The sequence below is a fragment of the Vanessa cardui genome, chromosome Z (assembly GCF_905220365.1).
Source record: "Vanessa cardui chromosome Z, ilVanCard2.1, whole genome shotgun sequence".
Lineage (NCBI taxonomy): Eukaryota > Metazoa > Arthropoda > Insecta > Lepidoptera > Nymphalidae > Vanessa > Vanessa cardui.
In genome coordinates, this window is record NC_061154.1 from 3,366,209 (window position 1) to 3,380,313 (window position 14,105).

A 14,105-nucleotide genomic window follows, 5' to 3' on the forward strand; every position below is an offset into this window, starting at 1 on the left:
CGCAGTCATTTTTAACTTTGCCGTTTCGTAAATGGAATCCGTTTATAAAAAATACATTAGTAAATAGGTAATAAACATAATATTATTCGATACAAGATTTTGTAGATGATAAAAAAGCTTGTAATTAATACCTGTTGACTTCATCAGGATACATTACATACATATAGGTATAATTGTATTTCACTAATATGATTGTATTTTTTAAATGTTGAAAAAGAGTAATTACTGAATTTTTGCCGGTTCTTCTCGGTTGAATTTACTTTCCAAAAGTGCTTGTAAAAGCCCACTTGAATAAAGTTTATTTTGATTTTGATTACTAATTCAAAAAATGTACTTTAAATAACCATTAAATATAAATTAAATTTCTATACCAATGATTGGTTTTCGATCATCAAATGTTCGTTAGATACCAATGAATTTCGATGTTAAACATTTGTCAAGTACTAATAGTATGCTCACACAAAGAGGCGTTGTTTAGACACCCCTGAAACCTTTCAGTCGCTTACAGTCCATTAACTCTTATCTTTTGAATGCAAACGACGAACGATTACACGAGTTCATTGATTTTTACGAAATCTACTTAAAAAAATCTCGACTGTTATGCTCGTCATGATTATAATATTTTGACATTGATGGTTTGAATTTAGAAAAGTCTTTTATCTCAAAAAATGAACAAAACTATATTAGTTAGGAAACACTTAATGTTTTTATATATATTTTTAAATATTTCATTACAGTATAATTTACTTAAATTTTACATTTACTGTAAAACATAGCACTGATTGGTTAAGAAAATTATTAAAAAAATTAACTTACTTACACATCAGAAACCTCTAAATGATATAAAACTTCTTCTTGAAGTACTCTATCTGTTAAAATAGCAGCGTCAAATCCGTTGCCATTTAAAGATCAAACCTACATAGGGATAGACAACAACAACAGCCTATGTCAATGCAGGTTGGCGGAATGCACATGTAGCAGAATTTCGATGAAATTAGACACATGCAGGTTTTCTCACGATGCTTCTAGTGAGAAGAAACGGCAAGAAACTCGCATAGCTCTTTTCATATAAACAAATTTACAATGCTGTTATTTACAGTATTTAGTGTCCTATCATGGAACCCGAGCCTAACTCCAGGGGTTTCTTCTCAAAAAGTACTCTTTTAATGAATAATAGGATTTATTTTTTAATTTAGTCTTAATAAACTTTTTAAATTTTGAAAATGGTAAATTGATTATATTTCCCGGTATCTTATTTTATATGCGCATACCATTGCCCGAAAACGTCCTCTTTACCGTATGCAAACGGAAACATACATCTCAAATCTAAATAAGCTACTATTGAGTTAAGTCGTAGTTATTGGGTATTGGAGACAACTTACCATCAAGCACTTCATGAAAATTACCTTGAGTTCGAATTTCCCGGTTATTTCCGTAAATATCAAGTTGGATATTCACAATGCTGTTTCTTTGGAAGATTGTCACAAACAGTTTCCCAATTACTGATCACGTGATAAATTAAATACACAATGTTACTGTGTAAAAATGAAATCGTTTGTGAGGGTTTAAATCAGCAACCTTTGATTAGTTGTCTAAACACTGATTAAAGTCTACTAAATTTTCGATAGAACTATTCACAACATAGCGACAAATCAATTATAGAACTTATTCGGAATTAATAAACAAACTCATAAAACATGAAAGATATAACATTTCTACTTACAGCTATATCAGTCAAATAACTCGATGTTAGGAGATATTTAAACTTCATCTTGAATCTCATACACATAAATTTTAATTACAAATTCTTGACTGAGAACGTATTTCATAGAATATTAAAATATGAAACATTTTCAACTCGAATATTTCAGCTCTTACGTCACATAAAGATACTCGTATAGAGCGAATATGACTTGATTAACAAACATTTTCGAAATTATGCAGTCTATATGAGGTTCTCCTGATCATATTAAGGATGCTGCGGATAATTGAAACAGCAAACTTTAGCAATGTCGTGTTCCGGTTGACAGGGTAAGTGAGCCAGTGTAAGTACAGAAAAAATTATATAACATCATAGTTTCCAAGGTTGGCGTAACGTTACAAATAAATAATGGTATTTTTTTGAAACTGTCCAGGATAAAATAGTATACCCCGGGAATCTCTCCTAGGTGTTGGAGGCCCGCATATGCTGACCCTCAGTTCGTCACGGTAGCATGCGTAAGCGATCCCGTGGAGTCCGCCGAAAGACGGAGAGGATACCGCTGATTTTTTAGTGGGTAATCCCGGTGGTCCTGGGCGCACTTGGCGTCCAGGCAACCGGGAGTCCAACACCCCCCCGACCTTTCATTACGTGGGGGAAGTTCCTAAAACGTTTGTCCAGTGAGAAAAAAAGGATAGAATATTATCATACGATACTAAATTGCTGTAACTTTTGGACAGAAAATATTTTGATATCCCAAAAAATTGTGGCCAGGCCGAACCGACTTTCCGATTGAAGCAATGATTTCAGAATTGGTACCTCATGTAGTATTGTGACATAGTACAATAAGTGCTATATATAATCTTCTACAAAATACTCCTTATAATTGTTTACGTGTAACGCACTTATCCTACGATTGTGTGGTAATATTCAGATATTCGATCCAGTAAGGATAGTTTGTTTAAATTAAAATACAATTGCGAAAATTTTGCTCGATCAAAGGGTTGTACCCCTACGTCTTCGTGCATATAACTCTATCATATATATCACACTACCTTGTGAACCGGAAATACCTGGATAATTATGTCATTATATGACAAACCGCCACTATTATCATAGCATTATCATTTGTCCCGCACTCGCTGACAGCCTTTGTCGTCATTTCAACCTTCTCACAATAGAATATTGTCGACAATTATAAATGACTACAGTCATGAAGTCTCTGAACTATGTAATGTAGAGGGATGAATTTGTATTAAGCAGCGTTCACGCGAATCGCTTTTATCCGAACAACTTCTAAAGCGATTAGGATTTCAATTGTCCGAACAGACTTTCAATGAATTTTTGATGTTTGCATTTTATTTCTTCCCTGATAGCGGATTTAGCTGTTGTAATTTTACCATTATATAAACTGTAAATGTAAATGCTTTGTAAATAATCTTTACATTGTATAATACAAAGTCGCTTACCGCTGTGTGTCTCTATGTATGCTTCATCGTCATCATCATCATCAGCCCACTACTGTCCACTGCTGAACATAGATCTCCCCCAGATGCGCAACGTTGCTCCATCCAGCTTCTACCGGCGATCCTACAAATGTCGTCGGACCAGCATATTGTTAGCATATACTTTAAAATTTGTTTCTAATGTACTTCTGTATTCTATACCATAAAATAATTGTATACGTCTATATCTTAGGGATAACCCATAAGTAACATTTCTTATCCTTTATTTCTTACGACAACAATGACTTATTTTCGAAGCGATTTTAAGCCATACAGCATTAATCCTTTTCCAATTAAGTACCTAAATACATTATGGATTTAACACAGATCAATATAGTCGTGCAGTATGTAATTTAAATGAATATTATCGAAGGTATTATGAATTTAAAACGCAGGGACATAGCGGTTTTGTATTGTCTATCGAATGAAAAACTGTGAACGTTCTAAGACAAAACGTTGTGCGAAGCCGGGACGGGCCGCTAGTAATAGAATAAAACACTAATCTACTTCAGAAAATAAAACTTTCCGTGATCTGGGAATCACAATTGACGTTAAATTGGAATTAAATAGCCGTAGCTAAAACATTTCTACACCTGCTAGCTTTCTTGGCTTTATATATTTTATTAATAATATCAAACAGTATTCTATAAAACTAGATTATGGCCACATAGAATAGAAGAATAAAAAGTAAAGTAACAGGCCGTAAATTTCCCACTGCTGGGCTAAGGCCTCCTCTCCCATTAAGTAAAGGGTTTGGAATATATTTTACAATGCACATGTGGCAGAATTTCGATGAAATTAGATACATGAAGGTTTCCTCACGATGTTTTCCTTCAGCGCCGAGCATAAGATGAATTACAAACACAAATTAAGCACATATATATATACAGTGGTGCTTACCTTGGTTTGATCCCGAAATCATCAGTTAAGATGCACGCGTTTTAACCACTGGGCCATCTCAGCTCAGAATAGAAGAATAATAGTTTTAATATAATCAATGATTATAGTAGGTAAACTAAACGATTTAATATTTCTACGTAAGTACATAAACGTTACCAGGTAAGTTGGATCGCTGCAGCTAAATACGTCTTAAAGTTACCTTTCGTATGTATGTTTCTTGGTGTCCTCATTCATTATTCACAGAACTAATGTCGGTCATTCCTCCTTAATACTAAGACTAATTAGATTATTTAATAAATTTACTTTTAAAGTAAACTTGATATGTTTGATAGTTAAGATTTTTTTATAATTCTTACCGACTCAATGTCAGAATACGTTGTTATTTTTATCTTATTTAATTTTTTTAGATTACAAAATGACTGAAAATTATTGACAAACAATACTTATTTTATGGTACACTAATTTGTAACTAAATTTGCATGGCATGATTGAAAGTAAGTGGTACCTTGCAACCTAAGCGGTTTTTCCTGTAATAAGAAAAGGCAGCAAATTCAGTTGAATTAAAAAATAAAAAAGGCTCTAAAGTGTCCACAAATTTGGGCGGAACTAGGTTAAAGGTTTAGACGGAAAGGATAAAATGCTTCCAATCAAACTGACCATAACTGTTAAATTTATATTATAAGACGACCTCCGTGGTCGAGTAGTGTGTACACCGGTTTTCATGGGTGCACCACTCCGAGGTCTCGGGTTCGATTCCCGGCCGAGTCGATGAAGAAAATTCATTAGTTTTTTATGTTATCTTGGGTCTGGGTGTTTTTAGTATCGTAGTTACTTCTGATTTTACATAACACAAGTACTTTAGCTACTTACATTGGGAACAAAGTAATGTATGTGTTGTCCAATATTATTTATTTATCACGGTCTTAATGAGATACTATATGTATTTGATTTTGCTGCTTTCTGGTTCTATCCGGTTCAAACTTCAAAACGTATATATAGAATAATAAATAAGATCATGAATTAGCTTGACACCTAATACACGAACTAATTTGAGACGGATTGTATTCAATATCTTTATTATTTTTTTAATTTGTTAATAAATATGAAATAGTTAATTAGTATATCAGAAAGGGCAATTTATTTTGAAAACTAGGCCGAGATGAAACACGTTTAGACGCTTCGTGTCAATTAAAGTTCGATAAATAGTTTATGAAATTATGTTACGATTTTTATAACGTATATTTTATGATATATCTATGACATATATCTCAGTGCACGCTCGTACAGAACGTCATTGTTAAGTACGCAACAGTAGTATGGATTCATGCAATCACGGTTTTTATATTAAGAAATAAATGAACATATTAAAACTTTTTTTTTAGATACAAATCTTGGAGAAGATTTAATTTTTATTTATTTTTTTTTTCCTGTCAAAAGTGTACGATAATGAACCCGTTGCATTTTATTGAAATTAATCATACAAATTTAAGCTAAACTAAAAGATGTGAAAGTATCATTAAAATATACTTAAAAACGAAATACTTATGGGAACTTAAAAAAGCGCTTGCGAAAATAATTTCGTTTCATGCGCGACGATCGTACCGTCGTGTGACGTCACTTGACCTAGACGATGCGGCTCGTATTCATTTAGTATCTATAAATTTATTGGTGTGCAGTTACTTGCCTCTTAGTGTTCGAACATAGTAAAATTCCTCAGTAACACCACAACACGGATTTAAATAATTCTAGTCAAATTGACAATTTATCCTTTTATGCAAAAACTAAAAGCACGAAAGGACGTAACATTTCAGTTTCCCAGTATTGGGCGTTGGTGAGGGGTGGGTAATATTTATTTCAGTGACAATATCTATGGGAAGCGGTGACGACTTTACGTGGTCCGTTGGTCATGCCGTCTGCTCAATTGAAATAAAAAAAAACAACAATAATAATTATTATTTACTTGGCGTAACACAGATTTGAAGTCGGCTGGACAACGCGAACCATATTCAAGCTTTTCATTATAACTAGGAAGCATCCTATAACCGATCGATTTTTAGATTATTTTCTATTTCATAAATATTAAATCATGCCACTTATTATGTAGCTTTCTTAAAAATGTAATCTATTCGAATATAGAAAACATTTATCGAATAGCGGAGTTCAATTTTTATTTGATAAATAAAATATTTCGTTTTAATGAATTTCATCATTTAAAATTCTCAGCCAATGTAAAAATTTTTACATCACATTCATCACATAAATAATTATTTTTAGTTTATTACTAGTGTAAGTCAAAGGTTTTCCCGTGAAGGCATAACAAACATGTACAAGTACAGAAAAAGTAGCTGTTTAAGTGTTAGTTTTACGTACGTTTAGTTTTTACATATTGCCCATTTTCCAACGTTTAGGCTGGTACTGTATCATAAAGGCAAGGTCAAATAAAAGTATATCCAAAATATTACAAGCATTCGATTGTCTTACATCATAAAACGTTAAGCGTTCGTTATATTGGAAATATATAAGTTCATTTGAAGGGATAGACTGTAAACGTGAAAGATATGACTTCGGGATTACAGTTAACAAGACTTAAGGATCGGACACACTTGCGGGTGGCAAAGCCTTCGGGAGTCGGAATAAGCTGTTAAGCTGCTCTCGTGTGACCATATGATTGCGAAGTGTTTGGTTTGGTTTTCACTCTATTGTAACGTCATATAATCGAGCTATAAGCCAGTATGGCTTACGTATAGCTTTATAGTGAGGGTGTGTTCGATCTTTATACGATTTATTACTGATATATTATATTATCAATTATTTTATTTTGATTTCTAGAATTGTTTTTCTTTTCATTCAATAATTCAGTTAGTCTGTGTTAATAATCAATATACATTTATGTTTAAATGAGGGAATTGAATTTGTCAATACACAAAAAAAAATGCTTCTCAATTGAAGCTGTTCTTTTTTTATTTATTTTACTATGAGATCAGTTTAGTAGATACTAGATTTAAAGGGTAGTTTTTTGCTTTCTCTTTCCTGGTCCAGCTTACACATATATAAAGACTTATACTACTACTATTCACTTGGTGGTAGGGCTTTGTGCAAGCCCGTCTGGGTAGGTACCACCCACTCATCAGTTATTCTACCACCAAATAACAGTACTCAGTATTGTTGTGTTCCAGTTTGAAAGGTGAGTGAGCCAGTGTAACAACAGGCAAAGGGACATAACATCTTAGTTCCCAAGGTTGGTGGCACATTGACGATGTAAATAATAGTTAATATTTCTTACAGTGTCATTGTCTATGGGTGATGGTGACCACTTATCATCAGGTGGCCCATATGCTCGTCCGCCAACCTATACCATAAAAAAAACACGATGCTGAATTTTATTACATCTGATGAAATTTAGCGAGAAACCCTTCGCTCGGTTTCATTTAACTTACATACTTTTTCATAGACGTCAATACATAATGTATTGTGGATATCTTAAGATGGAGCCTACCGTACCCTGCACGAAAATATTATTTGGAACACTTTCTGAACTCACCGTAAACGTCAAACGTGGCCCCCCGTTGAACTTCAAGTCATTGAATTTCTGAATTTTAATGGATTTAATATCGAAACATTTCGATAATACAAATATCCTGTCGATTAATATTTTTTTAACTACGACATTATGGGTTGGTTTCAATAACTTCATACAGGTATACCCGCATGAAGTTTTTAATATAGATACTCTTATAATGCGTGTAAAACAGAAAAAATGTGTGCATTTGTTTATTGTCCGGATGATATGTCTCGAGACCTAGATAAAGAGATCAATTCCGAGATATTTCCAGTGTTAATGACTACGGAAATTGAAGCCTTATCTGGGTTTTTTGTTAAATCTCATCATTTTATAGACATTGAGTTGGCTTTTTAAAGTTTGCGAACCGAATCTGTAATAAATATATTATAATACTATTTATTTTAATGTTATAGAATTTACTTTTGTGTCTGGGTGTTTTGAAGTTAGTACGATATGAATGAATGAATAATCTTCTGAATAAAAAGAAATAAGGTTTTTTAACGTAATTTTCCTATTTTCTGAACCATTCATTTAATCTTGATGAAATTATTGGTAACTGTTTTGCGTACGACTGAATATTTAACATTTTAGGTGCAAATCAAACCTTTGTAACATTGAAGATGTCAATTAAAAAATATTCCTAACCATTAATTATACGGTACACTCACAGTGATTCAAAAAAAAATCAATCATAATATCGGAGCAACCTCTCTATGCCTTTCCAATATTCGTGTGAGTAATGAAAAATTTCTAAGGCTTTAAAGTGATATTGGTAATTTCAAAGGTCCAAAGGCTAATTAGCCTTCTCATGTTCTTTGAACTCGAGCGAATGAATACTACAATAGTCTAGTATTATTTCACATTTTATTAAATATTTGATTTTTAATGATCCTATTCTTTTTACAAAAAATATAATATTTTGTTCGCGTTATTTGTTCAAAAACTTGACATTTAAATTGTAAGTAATTATGTTTAAGTGTGAGGCATGTGACATATATAATTATATCGGTTTTTTCTTTATAGGCCGGCGGGCAGTGCCTGCGTTATTAACTATTCCTCACGCCAACACACTACTAACCTTGCTTACAAAGATGTTATGTCCCTTGTTCCCGAGGTAACACTGGTTTTCTCAGTACAAAGTAAAAACTAACTATACTATGTACTGACCTAGACGAAATCACAGAGAGTCATACCAAGTATTTGTTTATATATTGCATTTGATACAAAGTCGTCTCTATAAAATAAATACAAGTACGAATATTTCGAGGAATTGTTTGGATTAATCCCAGCTGAGTTTGACTCTCGAACATCACGTAGTACGTAGATGTCCGAAAATCTCTAACAGATCGTTTTTTTTTATTGATTAGCTTGGTAAGCGTCATTGTCTATGGGTGATGGGTCACCTGATGGTAAGTGGTCTAAAAACCCCCATAGACAATGACGCTGTAAGAAATATTAACTATTCCTTACATCTTCAATGCGCTACCAACCTTGGGAACTAAGATGCTATGTCCCTTGTGCCTGTAGTTATACTGGCTCATTCACCCTTCAAACCGGAATGCAACAATACTGCGTACTGTTGTTTAGCGGTAGAATATTTAGGATTTTTTAAGCACTTGCTGCAAAAACCACTGTGTAAAGCTTTTGATGTAGAGTAACTAATCTTCATAAAGGCCAGCATCGCACCTGCGAGATCTCCGGTGTTATAGATGTCCGTGGGCGGTGTTACTTATTTCCCATCAGGTAAGCCTCCTGCTCTTTTGCCAAAATAGTCATATCTTAACAAAAACTTCTCAATCTGATATAAAACAACGTGATCAAGAAGCTTAGTTTGTTATAACAAAAGTCTTAGCCCAGGATAGCTTAATATTGTCACAACAGTAGTTTTCATTTCGATTCATAAAATCGTTTTCTAGAGATAATTAATTATATTAATTTATAAGACCAGCAAAATAACCTTACGTTTCAGAAAAACGGTCGCCCAAGTCTCAGCCTTGACTTTGAATTAATTATCAAGGACGTTTAACATTGATTTGTTTTACGCTCTGTAGGTAACTATTGTTTAAATATTCTCGAAAAAAAGAGGTTTCAAGTTCGATTCGAATGTTCGAACCTTTCTTTTTTTATTCAGTACATACGTACTTACGTATTCAGCAAAAAGTTTTTACTCAACTAATTATTTTATATTCGTGATAATAAGTCAGAACGATTTACTTCCTTCAGGACTGAGACGAATTCCTTTGTTTGATATTCCGGCCTTCTCCGTGTTATAGGAAGCGGCAAAAACGCCCCGAGTGTACAATTTATGCGCAAACTTGCCCCGAGAAGGCGGGACAATCGTGCGTAAGTAACACACTCTATTACAAACTGCCTTCAGAAGAATTTCGTGACGTTAAATGTGCGACTTAGAATTGCGTAACGCAGATGAATAATAAGAGACCTAAGAATATTTAGAGAGTTGTATTGCGTTTTTTACCTCCCGCCCTGTCTATTCTTTGAATCTTCGATATTCTACATCGTTTTACGGATTTATTTTGGGAAAATTACGGTCAAAATCTACTCAAGTTATATCCTTGCTCATTGACTGTCAATATCGTTTAGGAAAATATCTTAAGATTTACTATTTACTAAAAAATAATTATTTAATTAAGTAAAATGTAAAGTACTATAAAATTCGTTTTGATGTACCTAAAAACAGCGTTGTTATGAATTCACTTTGATATAGAGATAACATCAGCCGCCTAAGATAAAATTATTTTAACGTTCAAAAGGTTATTAGCTAAATTTGGGTTTCAATTAACGAAATATTTCACATTGGGTTGATTATTTAACCTTGTTATTTTAATAAATATTTACACAATATTTTCTTTCATTAACAGACGCGACGTGTTATTTGGAATCGAAACATATATAAGCTGCACGGTCTGACTTTATATGGAAAAAGAGTTATTTTATTTTGTGCTGTTTTTAATATGATGAGATTTTATTTTTTATAGTTATTGGTATAGTCGCCAGTACTACTTGATTGTAGTTGTTCACGTATCGAATTCGAAATCGCTTCGAATTGCATCGTGAACAAGTCAAATTTAATCAACATACATTGAGTAAAATAAATACATACTACGTATGTTTACGTCGATGTATTAAGTTTAATTAAATTTATTAACATATAATCCTATATAATAAAATATTATATTCGGTTTTTAAATTAAATATTATATTCGATGGCGATATACGGTGCCCCAATCTGGGTAGACCATACCTGGGTAGACCCTCACCGCTAACAATCGGTGCTTGCGGAAGTGTACGAGTTCCGGGTCGAAGTGAGGAATCGCGGTGACCATCCACGGTCGGTGGTAGTCGGGCGGATCAGGGCTGTAGCCCTGATCGCCCGATGGCAGGAGGTTCTGAGGTCACCCAAGGCGAGCCTGGCGACAGTGGAGGCGACTGGGTCGAGAGGAAGGGCACACTCACCTTCAAGATGATACAGGTATTACCCGGCACGGATGCTATTTTTTTTTTAATTATTTATTTTATAGAATAGGTTGGCGGACGAGCATATGGGCCACCTCATGGTAAGTGGTCACCATCACCCACAGACAATGACGCTGTTAGAAATATTAACGATTCCCTACATCGTCAATGCGCCACCAACCTTGAGAACTAAGATGCTATGTCCCTTGTGCCTGTGGTTACATTGGCTCACTCATCCTTCAAACTGGAATACAACAATACTGCGTACTGTTGTTTAGCAGTAGAATATATGATGAAAAAGCTCAAGTACCTGCACACAATAGAGCGGCGGGAGGTATCATCCTCCTGCCACGAATGTGGGGCGCCAGTTGGTTCGGAGCAACAAATCCTGAGTGAGTGTGCCGCGTGGTGGTCCTAGAGGCATGCCTTGGCGGTGAATATGGGCGGAGACCTCTCGCTTGCCGAGCATCGTCAACGAAATGCTCGGCAGTGAGATGTACTGGTCAGAGATGAGCTCCTTCTGCGAAGACGTGACGTCGTATAAGAAAGCCCACCGTTGAAGACAACCGGGGAGGAGGAAGAAGCACTACGAGCACTTTCTCTCCCCGCCTCAATAGGCGCCGCAGGGACCAGAAGAGGGCTCGGGAGAGGGCCGAACCCGCCCGCCAGAGACAACCCAGCCTCCAAGGCCCATTGCCAGGGGTGCAATAAATAGGGCATTCCCTCCGGCCGTGGTCTCTCTAGTTTTTGTGTATGTAGTCGTGTTTTAGACTCTACTGGCTTTAACAGCGTTACCGGGTTGGGACGAGTACCAGACTCAGTCTTGCAGTTTGAGCACTTCCGTTACGTTCATCCTGTGGGTGTGTCCTATGAGATCGCAACTCAGAACGTAGTCGGTGGGGCAAAATGTGTCCGTAGTTGGCATGTTCTTTCTTTCACATCACCTGTGAATCAACTGTAGGTGGTTTCACGTGTTGTTTACAACAACTTAATGAGGCTATTCTGTAACAAGATACTCAAATCCCACAGTAGAATACGTGTAGTGTAAAATCAGAATGTAATATGCGACATTGACTATGATAACTATAAATATTGTAGTGTACACGTATCATACTTTAATTTTGTCAGCAACGATATCGCAACGAATTCGCTTCGTACTTCACATAAGAATGTCGATGAACGACGAGAATACGCCACTTCAATCCGTGTATCCTATAAATTTTATAACTAACAATAACTGTCAATGTCGCATTTTGATAGTATAAGTCGGTTGTCATTTTTCATCTCATGTCACATTATGGTGAGATACAAAGTGAATTCTTACGGAATGCTTGACACATCTTTATAATTTGAAAGGTTTAATTAAATATTACATAACAAGATGGCGACTTATGCTCATATAATCCGCTATATATTTAGTTGTATATAAATCTATATTTAAAACCACTGAACTAATTTAGTTTAGCATTGTTCAACTCGGGAATGTTTTTGTTAACCGTACCGTAACTTTGCCCTCACTCGTGAATTCCGTTTAAACAAAACGAATAATTTTTTTGGATTTGAAAACAAACCGTTTAAGCGTGTTTTTGATTACAAAAATAAGTCACGTTTATAAATATTAAATTGTAATTAAAAATATTTTTTTATAATACAAATACTCGTATATTTAATTTTTTATGTAATGTCAGAACTCTTTCTTCGGCATTTGTAAAAGATATATCTGCTTTACGATCTTGTAGTCTTCGAACAGAGATATAATCATCCTATAAATACAGTTACACATGTTACATAAACAATATATAACAGTGTCAATGTTTATCACTACTAAACGGAACAAAACGAAAAATAAAAAATAAATTTCAAATCATTGCTCGAAAGTTTTTTTGTATATAATTTAAAAATATTATAATTATTTTGAAAATCAATATTTATTTATTGATACTATTTTTAAAAATTCAAATTAAAAAAAAAATTTAGACATAATAATTTTAAATCTTAACACGATGAAACGAAATTTAAAAAAAAAATATAATATGCATCAACTTGATTGACTGCAACATTTTTGCATCACAATAGTACAAAGGCCAGGAGATAGTATTTTGAATACGTTATCTGACTATAAATCGTTGCTTCCGTTGACTCATGCGGTTATGTTGCAACAGGTGATAAATGTTCCAAATAACTATTGTTACACAGTCTAACGATTTATGCAGCGGAGCCTCGTGGATAAATTTTCATCCAATTACGATGCTTGTTCCCGTTATTTACGTAATTTCTATGGAATCTTTTTAAAGGATTACGTTACGGTAATGAAGCGTCGATAATCTAGGATTGGGGCTTTAAATTTCATATTCATTAGGGAAGGAGTCAGATCGTCAGCCTTGGTACTTACAAGGCTTGTTTTGAATTCAGAGTTTTGGTTGTTGATTATTAAGAAGTTCTTGCTTAAGGAGTTAATATTATTGTTTTTTTTTTAAATTATGGTTTATTTTAGTATTTATGAGTTAGAGCTTAGTTTTTTTTTATGATATTTGTTTAAAAGAAAAGAAAATTAAATTTAACAATATAAACAATATGACTTATATTAAAAGTTTACCTAATGTAAGTGAACTTTAATTGAGTCGTACTTGCTGATTGCTACTACATATATTTTTAGGGAAGTCAGATACACATACAAGTAGTATTTTCAAAAAAATGAAAATCTATCTATATGAGATAAAAATAAAATGTTTGTCAACTGTTCATTTATGTTATACTTTTTATGAATTAAATTAAGAGGATAATAAAATTGTAACGAGATTCTATTTTTGTAAATGGAATGTCTAAAAAAGCATTTTAATTTAAAAATAGAATTGAACAAATATTGCCAGATAAAAATAAAATTGTATTAGGAAGTACTTAAATTTTGTATATATATTCCTTTCAAATAAAACTAGCCTTTGAATCGTTATATTGAGGAGTCATA